The sequence below is a fragment of the Sarcophilus harrisii genome, chromosome 1, assembly GCF_902635505.1.
Source record: "Sarcophilus harrisii chromosome 1, mSarHar1.11, whole genome shotgun sequence".
Taxonomy (NCBI): Eukaryota; Metazoa; Chordata; class Mammalia; order Dasyuromorphia; family Dasyuridae; genus Sarcophilus; species Sarcophilus harrisii.
In genome coordinates this window covers 658,515,491-658,526,078 of record NC_045426.1, presented here as the reverse complement: position 1 = coordinate 658,526,078, position 10,588 = coordinate 658,515,491, and positions in this window count along the sequence as shown.

Genomic DNA, 10,588 nt, shown 5'->3' with positions numbered 1-10,588 from the left:
CTCTGTCTCTTTTCACATCAAGCAGAAAAAAAGTATAATCTGCCTTCTTGAAGGTCAAATATTTGAGCACAACTGTATATGCTGGGAGTGGTGATTGGCAACTGGGAAGGGAAAGCTATGGCAACTGTGCCATTTAACCAGGCTATTTGGGACCCAGTGAACAGAGGTTCAGGCACATGATAGTCTTAAAGAGGACAGACTTGGGAGAGGAGGCTCAAAGCAGTTCCCATTCTTCAGGAGCAGCACCTGCTTTATTGACCATCTCACAAGCACTGGCCTAATGCAGGCTCTTCTCACCTCTCCCTTGGCCCCTTTATGACCTCCCTGCCATTCTTCCTCCCAAATCCATCTTTCATTCACAGCTACCCAGTTGCTGTTTCCAAAATATGGGTCTCCTGGCATTCCACTGTGCAGAAAACTCCCATGGCTCCCAATTTCCTCTATGATAAGTTGTCATTTAAGGTCCCTCCCAATCTGGCATTGCTTTTTTCCAGGTTGGTTTCACATTCCTTCCCTTTATGTATTCTTATGTTCCAGGGCGTCTGATCTGCATGCTAATCCTTGGACTCAGTATTCCATTTCTTATGCTTTTGCATGACCATCTCCCATACCCAGCAGCTCCTGAATCTTTTCTCTTAGATTCCTAACTGCCTACAAAAGCTCAGTTCAAGTACCATCTTCTACAGGAAACCTTTTCTGATCCCCCAGACGCTGGTCCTGCATCACTTTGAATTACTTTGTATATATTTCGTATTTATATATACACTTGTTATTTCCTCAAATAGAATATAAGTTCTTTGGGGCCAGGCACCATGTCTTTGTAACCTGAACATTTAGTACACTGCTTGACACATAGTATTTAATAAATTCTTGTTGATTGGTTTTCAGGAATTACTGGTGTCAAGGATTTGGGGATAGTGAGGAGCACAGTTGGGGTATTGGGGTCTTTTGGGGTCATTGAGGCTTTTTGAATTTAGGAGTTGGAGGGCTGGAAGCAATACAAGGGCTAGGTGCTATGGGGGAAGTTCATAGGATAAAACTAGACTTGAGAAATTGTGAAGCCCAGAGCTGATGGTAGGATCTTTGGCAAATTACTTAAATAGTGACAGAGCCTAGATACAAATGGTCTGATTCTCAAGTTAGCTAATCTTCCCATTATGCTATAATGTCTTCCTCAGTGCCTAAATCTTACTGGGGGGGTGGGTAGTGTAGAGAGAAGAGAGAGAGTATGGATAACTGGAGTTTGTTGGAATTGAAGGTTGGGGAGAGTTGCCTAAGGAGGACTGTAGGCAGGAGAAAGGTTAGGAACTGTTTGGGAACTGGGAGAACTTGGTACTAGAGGTATACTGGAGCCTCATCTTGGGTATATTTGGCACAGAGATACACAGTTCTGAGTGCCTACCCTTAGCTGTGCCCACCCTTAGCTCTTCCCATTCGTGTGGGCCCTAGTCTAGGCCAAGTTTCTAGGAAGCATGTTACCAAAGTTGAAATGAAGAGGTAAGCTCTTACCAAAGCTAGTGGCTAGCTATGTCTCACTGCCCTGCCAGTCTGTGCCTCTGCTCCTTATGGCCAAGGACCTATGGGTTGGGCCTGAGGCTGATCAGCTCACAGGGTGAGTCCTGCCATCAGGATGGTCCATACCCACAGACCCAAAACTTGCCTTGTACCGTTGACAAGATAGCACAAAGCTTCCATTGTAGGGGAGAAAAGGATGGCAGTGTGAGACAGGTCACTTGGGGATCAGGAGTTAAGGCAGAAGTTAGAGTTTGGGCAGTGGGTTCTAGGTTTTCAGGCAAGCGAAAAGAAGGAATTCTGAACTACTTCTAGGGATCTGTCCCCTAGCTACTTCCCCTTCCTCCTTACAAGCATTTGATTCTTTGCTACTTTCTGAAGCTGCTATGAGGAGCAGTATAAAACTGATCAGAGACTTATCCCATAAATTATAGTGAATCTTAGCTCTCTAAGTCCTAGCCTAATCTTTAAGGAAAGAAGGAAGCTGGGGATGTCAGGGAGTCAGTTTATTCCCTTCTCCTGTCTGTGTGTTCCCCACCCTTGCCTATCTGACATCCTTCCTGGTTCAGGCCTGGTGTAGCTGGCTTCCACAGGCGGGTTAAGAGCACATCACCTTTTGGTCTCTTGCCCAACCCTCTGATGTGACTTCCTATTCCAAGACTCTCCAATCTGTTCAGATGATCCTGAAGACAGAATTATAGAAGCAGAGATTTAGAACTGGAAGGCACCTGAGAAGTTATTTAGTTCAACTCCCTCATTTTACAGATAAGGAAACAGTATTGGTAGCTGGGAAGAGTAGGGATTATTTCCTATTCTAAGAGAGGCTAACAGGGGTGGAGGTAGAATAGAAGGTTTAGGATTTAAGAGGTTACATTGAGAGAGAGAGAGAGAGAGAGAGAGAGAGAGAGAGAGAGAGAATGTGTGTGTGTGTGTGTGTGTGTGTGCTGGGTGTCCTGGATAGTTGCCCTCATGTTACAAGTTACTTTTTGTAGGAAAATTAATGTTTTTCTAGTTTACCTGAATTTGTGCAATTTTGGCACTATATTTTGGGGGACACTTTGTTTTTGTGTGCTGGATGTTTTTCCCCAAGAGAGATAAGAGAATTTCTCTTAAGAATTTGAAGGACTATCATAGAGAAGAGGAATTAGGCTCATTCTGCTTGACCCCAGAAAGGAGGACTCAGAGCAGTGGATGGGGAAAAAACAACAACCCTCAAACCACCCAAGCAAGAACTCAGAACACTCGCTAAAAACTGAAACTATCTAGAAGGATGATGGGTCAATTTAAGGATGAAGAAGTCCTACTGCACGTTAGAATGTCAAGCAGAGACTATGCAGCTGGATGCTACAGTGGATGGAACAATTGGCCTGGAATCAGCAGGATGCAAGTTCAAACTTGGCCTCAGATATTTATTAGCTTTGAGACCCTGTGCAATCATGTACCTTGTCCATCTCAGTTTCTTCATCTGTAAAATAAGAATATAAATGGAACCTCCCAGAGGTGCTGTGAAAATCAAATGAGATATGTGTAAAACATTTAGCACAATGTTTGACATAGTAAGCACAATATAATTGTTAGCTATTATTATTTGTTGTTATAATATTTTATGACTAATTATCCAGGATGTTATAGAAAGGGATACCCATCCAAGTATAGATTGGACTAAATGGCCTTGGAAGTCCATTCCATCTGTGAACCTGTATGAGCAAAGGCACAGGTTGGGTAGTAGTAAGTTTCAGGGCATAGTAAATAACCCTTTTTTGTCTGAAGCATTGAGTTAAAGGGGAACAGTGGGTAATAATTCAATTCAACAAATATTTATAAGTGCCCAATATGTGCAAGACACTGAGATAGCTCCTAAGGATATAGTACAGTGCCTAGCACATAGTAATTGCTACCTCAATGTTGCTGTTGCTGATGTGACCACTTGTCTTGGATGTTGTAGAAAGGGATTGTGATTCAGGTATAGATTGAAATATATATATATATATATATATATATATATATATATATATATTTACAAATTTACAAGTTACAGATTTACAAATCATCCTTCCCATTTGCTAAAAGATCTTCCAAAGGCATACCTTTGACTAGGTCATTTCCATGCTCAAACACTATTTGCATAAGTTCATGTTTTCAAGGAGCCAAGCATCTGTTTGTAGTGTGGGTATGCCACATTCTAATAAGTATAACACAAGTTAAATATCAGAAGGAGAGCAAGACAATTTAGTGAAGGGCTTTTAGTTGGGGGGACCAGAGAAGGCTTTGCGAAGAAAGGCTCTGGGAGCTAGGATTTGAAAAGGATTTCATGAAGCAAAGCTAATAATAATTGCTAGTGTTTGTATAGTGTCATGAGCTTGGCAGAGAACTTTATGTATGTTCTCTTATTTGATCCTCACAATAACCCTGCAAAGTGGGAGCTATTACTATCTTCATTTTACAGATAAGGAAACAGACTAAAAATGTTTGTTGACCAGTAATAAGTAGGTAATGAAACTTTCATCCTTTCTACTACAAAGTTGAGAAAGGAGTGCATTCTGGTCATGTTTGAATTCACAAAATCTGTGAATAGCTAGTTGTCCAGTTTGGGTCAGAGAATTTGTAAAGAGAAGTTATATGAGCTATAGCTGGCCAAGCACTTGTCAGGTGTGTTAGGATAGGGGTTGGACTATGTAACCACTTGATGTTAGGAGCAGAGCGGCAAATGTTTAATTGGAGAAGAGGAGACATTATTGAAAGAGGCTGTGGGGATTGACTAAGATGACAGGAAAAGATAATAAATGCTGCTGAGGATATGGGAAAACTGGGATATTAACGCATTGTTGGTGGAGTTGTGAAATAATTCAATCATTCTGGAGAACAATCTGGAATTATGCCAAAAGGGCTAAAAACTGTGCATATCCTTTAAAACCCAGCAGTGCCATTACTGGGTCTGTAGGAACCATAAAGAAAGAAAAAGGACCCATATGTGCAAAAATATTTGTAGCAGCTCTTTTTGTGGTAGCAAAGAATTGGAAAATTAGTAGATACTCATCAATTGGGGACTGCTGAATAAGTTGTGGTGTATGAAGGTAATGGAATAGTATTGTTTTATAAAAATGATGAAAAGGTGATTTTAGAAAAGCCTGGAAAGATTTACATGAACTGATGCTGAGCAAAACAAGCAGAACCAGGAATACATTCTACATAACAGCAAGAATGTGCTATAATCAACTATGAAAGACTTGGTTCTTCTCAGTGGTTCAGTGATCCAAGGAAATCCCAATAAACTTTAGACAGAAAATGCCATCTGCATCCAGAAAAAGAACTGAGATTAAATGTAAATCGACAAATCAACACAAGCTATGTTTCACTTTTTTTTTCTATTTTATTTTTAAAATCTCTCCAATATGATTTTGCTCTGATTTTCCTCTCCCAATATGATTCATAAGCAATGTGTGCTAAAAATAAATAAAAATAAAATAAAAAAAGATGCTATGGAATGTATAAAAGTGAGACAAGTGGTATGGCTCAGAGTGTCCCTTTGAAGGACACTATTCACATTAGAACAATAACTTGCATTGCTATTGAGCTTTTTTCACCATCCTCTGCTTCTATTCTCCAAGTGCATCATTTCTGTTCAAGCCTTAATTTCCTTCCTTTACACTCCTGACCTTGTGGCATTCAGCTGTGTATAGTGACCAAGCTACTTTTTTTGTTCCTTTGCCCCTTTGATTTATTGGCCTTGCTGCTGGAGAAAATTGTGAAGACATTCTGCTGAATGGATTTATTACACATTTATGTTATCTAAACTCAGCTGGACTTTTTCCTGTCTGAAGGAGTAAACTTATTATTCTCCTAACTCTATCTTTTTTTTAAAGAAGAAATCAGGTTAAGTGATTGGCCAGTTTCACACAACTAATAAATGTATGAGGCTGGATTTGATCTTGGGCTTTCCTGACTCCAGGGCTGGTACTCTGTCCACTGTGCTATCCAGCTGCCTCAATCCGATAAACTCTTTTTAAATAAATAAATATATTATAGCTTTTTATTTACAAGATATATGCATGGGTAATTTTTCAGCATTGACACTTGCAAAACCTTTTGTTCCAGCTTTTCCCCTCCTTGCCCCCATCCCCTCCCCTAGATGGCAGGTAGATCAATACATGTTAAATATGTTAAAGAATATGTTAAACACAATATATGTATACATATCCATAGTTTTTTTGCTGCACAAGAAAAATTGGACTTAGAAATAAGGTAAAAATAACCTGAGAAGGAAAATAAAAATTCAAGTGGACAAAAACAGAAGGAGTGGAAATGCTATGTTGTGGTTCACACTCATTTCCCATAGTTCTTTCTCTGGGTGTAGCTTGTTCTCTTCATTATTGAACAATTGGAACTGATTTGGTTTATCTAATCCTATAAATCTTGATTTCCAAATGGAGCTGTTCCAAACTGCTCTACTCAAACTCTCGCAACATTTCCACCTCCCTTCCTGTTGGTAGGGAACATTGTCTTCTGCTTTCCTCAGAAATCAGAGGTTCTTTCCACTTTCCTACTCCCTCCCTTACAGGTGCTCCTCATCTCCTCCCCTTCTGTCCTTCAGTCTCTGTTGAAGAGGGAACTCTTCTGGCCAACCCTTGCTCTTTCACATGTAATGTGGATTCCACCCATGCTTGTTGACTTCTCCCAGATTTTGTCTTTTGTGACTTTCCTTCTCTTTCCTTCATCTTCAGTCTCTCCTTATCTACTGTGTCCTTTCGCTTTGCCTACAAAATGTTTAGGGTTTCCCCATTCTTAAATAGCCTCATTTGACCCTATCTCCTCTCAAACTTTGATCTTTCATATCTTTCTTCCATAGCTAAACTCTATCTAAACTTCTTGCCTTCATTTTCTTTATTCCCACTCATTTGCTTTCAGCTCCACCTCTATATGCACTGAAACTGCTTAATTGCTAATCCTATTGCCTTTTTTTAGTCTTTATTCTCCCGACCTTGTGCAGTTTTTGACAGTACCTACAATCCCCTCCTACTTTAAACATTCCCCAAACCTGGAGAACTTGGGGAAAAGGGCCATCACTTTCCCAAAAGGGAAAAAGGGACATCCTCAAAGTGTTGCTTTTTCTCTGAATTTTGTAGCAGTTTGAGAAAAGGATAGAAACTGATTTTAATGTGATGAAAAAGGAATTGATGAGAGGAATCATGTGATTTAACTCCTGCTTGCCCAAATGATAACTTCAAGGCAAAATAGTGGGGCTTATAGGTGTGACAAAGGCCAAGGTATTTTAAGTTATGAACAATTTTAGATAGTGACAAAATAAAATTAGTTTATTCTTTGATTATCTGTTAAGCAAATATTAGGGATGTATGAAGAGCTTTTTTGCCAAAAGGGAAAGATGGAAAGTTTCAATAAGAAATAGCTTCCTGGCGGAGCCAAGATGGCGGAGAAGACACACGCGACTTTCTAAGCTCTTCTCTTACCCTCTTTATCAATATTATATCGAGCCTCAAAAATAGTCTTGACTGCTACAATTCGTAAAGATAAGAAATAGAAACAACTCACCGCGAAGAAAATCTCAGTCTCGCCAAAAGGTTGGTTCGGGGCCAGGGAAGATCGAAGAGACAGGAAAGTTAGGTTCGAGGAGAGTCTCAAACCGAGGAAGCCAGATCTCAGCACAAGCGTACAGCCCACCCATAGTCGGGCTTTTCAGCAGGACAGTTGTGATCCTGCACCGCGGGGACGCAACCAGGTTAGCCTCAATCTGCACAGTGGGGAGCTCGGCTTGGGGCCATAAGAAGCTTTCAGGGCCGATTTGCATTGGGCAGAGACACTGGGGCGAGTTCGAGGCGGTCCGTCTGGCTCAGCTGCTAATACTCACAGTCCCACAAGAGGCTCTGGCCTGGGGCAGGGACACTTTCACCCCTTAGTCTCTAGCCAAGGGCAATCGATAATCCACTCAGCCCTACTAAGCAGTTTGAAGCTCCCAGTGCTGAATCCACTTCCTGTTGGGAAGGAAAACTCTCACTAGAGCACTCCCATACCTTGGGCGAATGGTTTACATCTCTCCCTGCTCTGCAGAAGGAGCTAGTAACCCCTTGCCTAGAGACATACCTAAAACTTTAAAACAGAAAAAAAGATGAAAAGAAACATCGAACAGCTTCTATCAAGAAAAAACAGTCAGCAAACACGAAAGAACCTCAAAACAGCAAAAATACATCAGACTGTCCTCTTTTACCAATACTCTCATAGAAAAGACCATTAAAAAGTCTCAAAAAGTTAGAAATAAATAGAAAAGGAAAAAACCTTACAAAAACAACAACCCTAAAACAATTAGAAAAGATTAAAAATTCCCAGGAAAGTGCAGAAACAAAAGTAATGGAAAAAAAAAAATCTCAGAAAGTAAATGAATTGGAAAAAAAAAAATTCACTAGAAAGTAAAATTTGTAAATTGGAAAAGACAAAAACTCACAAAAAGTAGGAATCTGAATTGGAAAAAAAAAAAATTCACTAAAAAAAAATTATGAAAGAGAAAAAAATTCCACAGACCAAAACAACATTAAAAACTCAATTGAACATATACAGAAAAAAAAAAAAACTAGAAAAAAAATTCTTTAAAAATTAAACTAAAACAATTAAACTAATCATGAACAGCAAAATCAATCAACAAAAACAAAAAAAATGACAAACTGAAAAAACCATAATTATCTACCTAAAAACAGAACTTGGAAAAAGAAATCTAAGAGATAATCAAATTATTGGACTTTCCAAAAACTAGAAGAAAAAAGCCTAAATACTATTTTACAAAAAATCATCAAAAAACTTGCCAAATTAAAAATCAAAAGTAAAAAGCATTGAAAAATTCATAACACCTTCTAAAAACCCTAAAAAAAACCCAAAAATTGGCAAAATTAAACATCAGATTAAGAAAAAAATTTACAACAGCCAAAAAACCATTTAAAAATCACCACAACAAGATCACCCAAAGATCACTCCTCTACCATTAAAGAAAAGAAAAAGCCACAAAATATTCCAAAACACAAAACTAATACACCAAAAAATACCTACTAACATTTCCAACAGAAGAAAATGAAGCATTTAATAAAAACAAAAATCCATTTATTTTAAAAAAAAAAAAAACTAAACAAAAAATTATCTCAAAAAAAACTCCAAAATCAAAAAAAAAAAAAAACTACCAAAATTTTATTTCTATTGAAATAAAAAAAATAAACAATATAAAAAACTAAAATTAAAAAGAAAAGCGAAACAATGAAAAAAAAAAACACCCCACAAAAATTAAAAAGCTCTAAAAGAAAAATGTAAATCTTACTAAATTGCTCAAAAAACAAGTAACATTTTTAAAAAATTCCACTCATTAAAAAGCAAGAAAGAAAAAAAAAAAAAAAATAACAAAGAAAGAAAAACTCAAAAAATAAAAAAAATCATATTACAAAAACCAAATTTAAAAATTAAAACAAAACAAAAATAAAAAAATTGTAAAAAAAAAAATTTATAACTAACCATAAAAACAAAAAACTCCCCAAAAAAGAAACAAACAGCCAAATAACAAACCCACCAATACTTTATTTCCAAAACACAAAAAGAAAACAAAAAAACCAAAAATGCCAAACAAATCTCATACTTGGCAAAAATCCCATTACTCCAAACAAGCAAAAACAAAAAAATCTAGAAAAAAAGAAAAACCCATCCTACTAAAAAATAACAAAACCACCACAATAACCATGCCTGCCCAACTTCCAAGAAAAAAAGTTGCAAAAAAAAAACAAAAACCAAACATTACCAGCAGAATCTCAACACACACCTAAAAAATCAAACCACAAAAAGAACAAAAAGAAAAAAGCCAAAAAAAAAAAGCCGATATTGTCTTTAGAAAAAGAAACAAAACAAAAAAACCACTTTCTTCTCACATTCATAAACCTATTCAAGAACCAATATGAACACAAAAACCTCAAAATACAAAAGCAAAAAAGCCAAGCACCAAAATAATACAGCAAAACAATTCACAAAAAGAAAACAACCCAAAAAAACAGCCAAATACAAAAACCAATTAAAAACTAATGCAAAACAATGTAATTTCCTCAAAAAACAGCAAAAACACTCAAAAATACAACAGCCAATAAAACACTTACTTACCAAACAAAACAAAAAAATGTAAAAATAAAAAAACAAAAAAAAGCCAAACTTAATAAACAAATAAATAAAAAAAAAAATAACTCCCAACCAAACAATAAAAACAAAAATTCAAAAAAACCACTTTAGCCATCTAATTAAAAGAAAAAACAAAGTAGCAATCAAAAAGCAAAAAAACTTTCCACCAAGAAAAGTAAAAACAACAAAATTACTCAACTTTATAAATTTTGCCAGAAAAGCAAACCTTACCTCCAACAAACCCCAAATTAACAGAAAACAAATTACTTGAAACAATCCCATTTCAAAAAAAAAAAACAAAACAACAATTCACTCCCTATCCCAAGGCAAATGCCAAATTTACAAGCCACCAAACATTTAAAAACAAGCCCCCCATATAAGCCCACTAAGCAAAACCAAAATCCTACCATCACCACCAACACAAACATAGCACAAGCCACCTACCAAGGCCAGGCACAAAAAAAAAAAGCAAACCCACTCACAAACCCCAATACTAAATCCAGCAAAATATGCAAAAACACATCATCCCAAAACCAACCACACTAATCCAAAAATTTTACCACCAAAAACTTTCAAACCCAAAAACTATCAGCCATAATTGCCTACATGCACCACCCATCATGGCAAATAACATTTGGCCATCCATCCCACACCCCACCAAAACCGCCACACCATCACATCTGCCCCATCAGCCATGAAAATAACTACCACCCCCACAAAATCACGTAAACAAAAACCCCCACCACCACTACGCTTATGCCCACGCAGCAAAAAAATAAAAACAAAACCAAGCAGCAAAAGCAAGCCTCACTCACCAAACACAATACCCAAAAAACCCCAGAAATTCTCAAAAAATTGCCAAAACCATCACACTTTCCAAAATTACGGTACCAAGCAAAACCCCACCTCCAGCATTTCTTGCCCC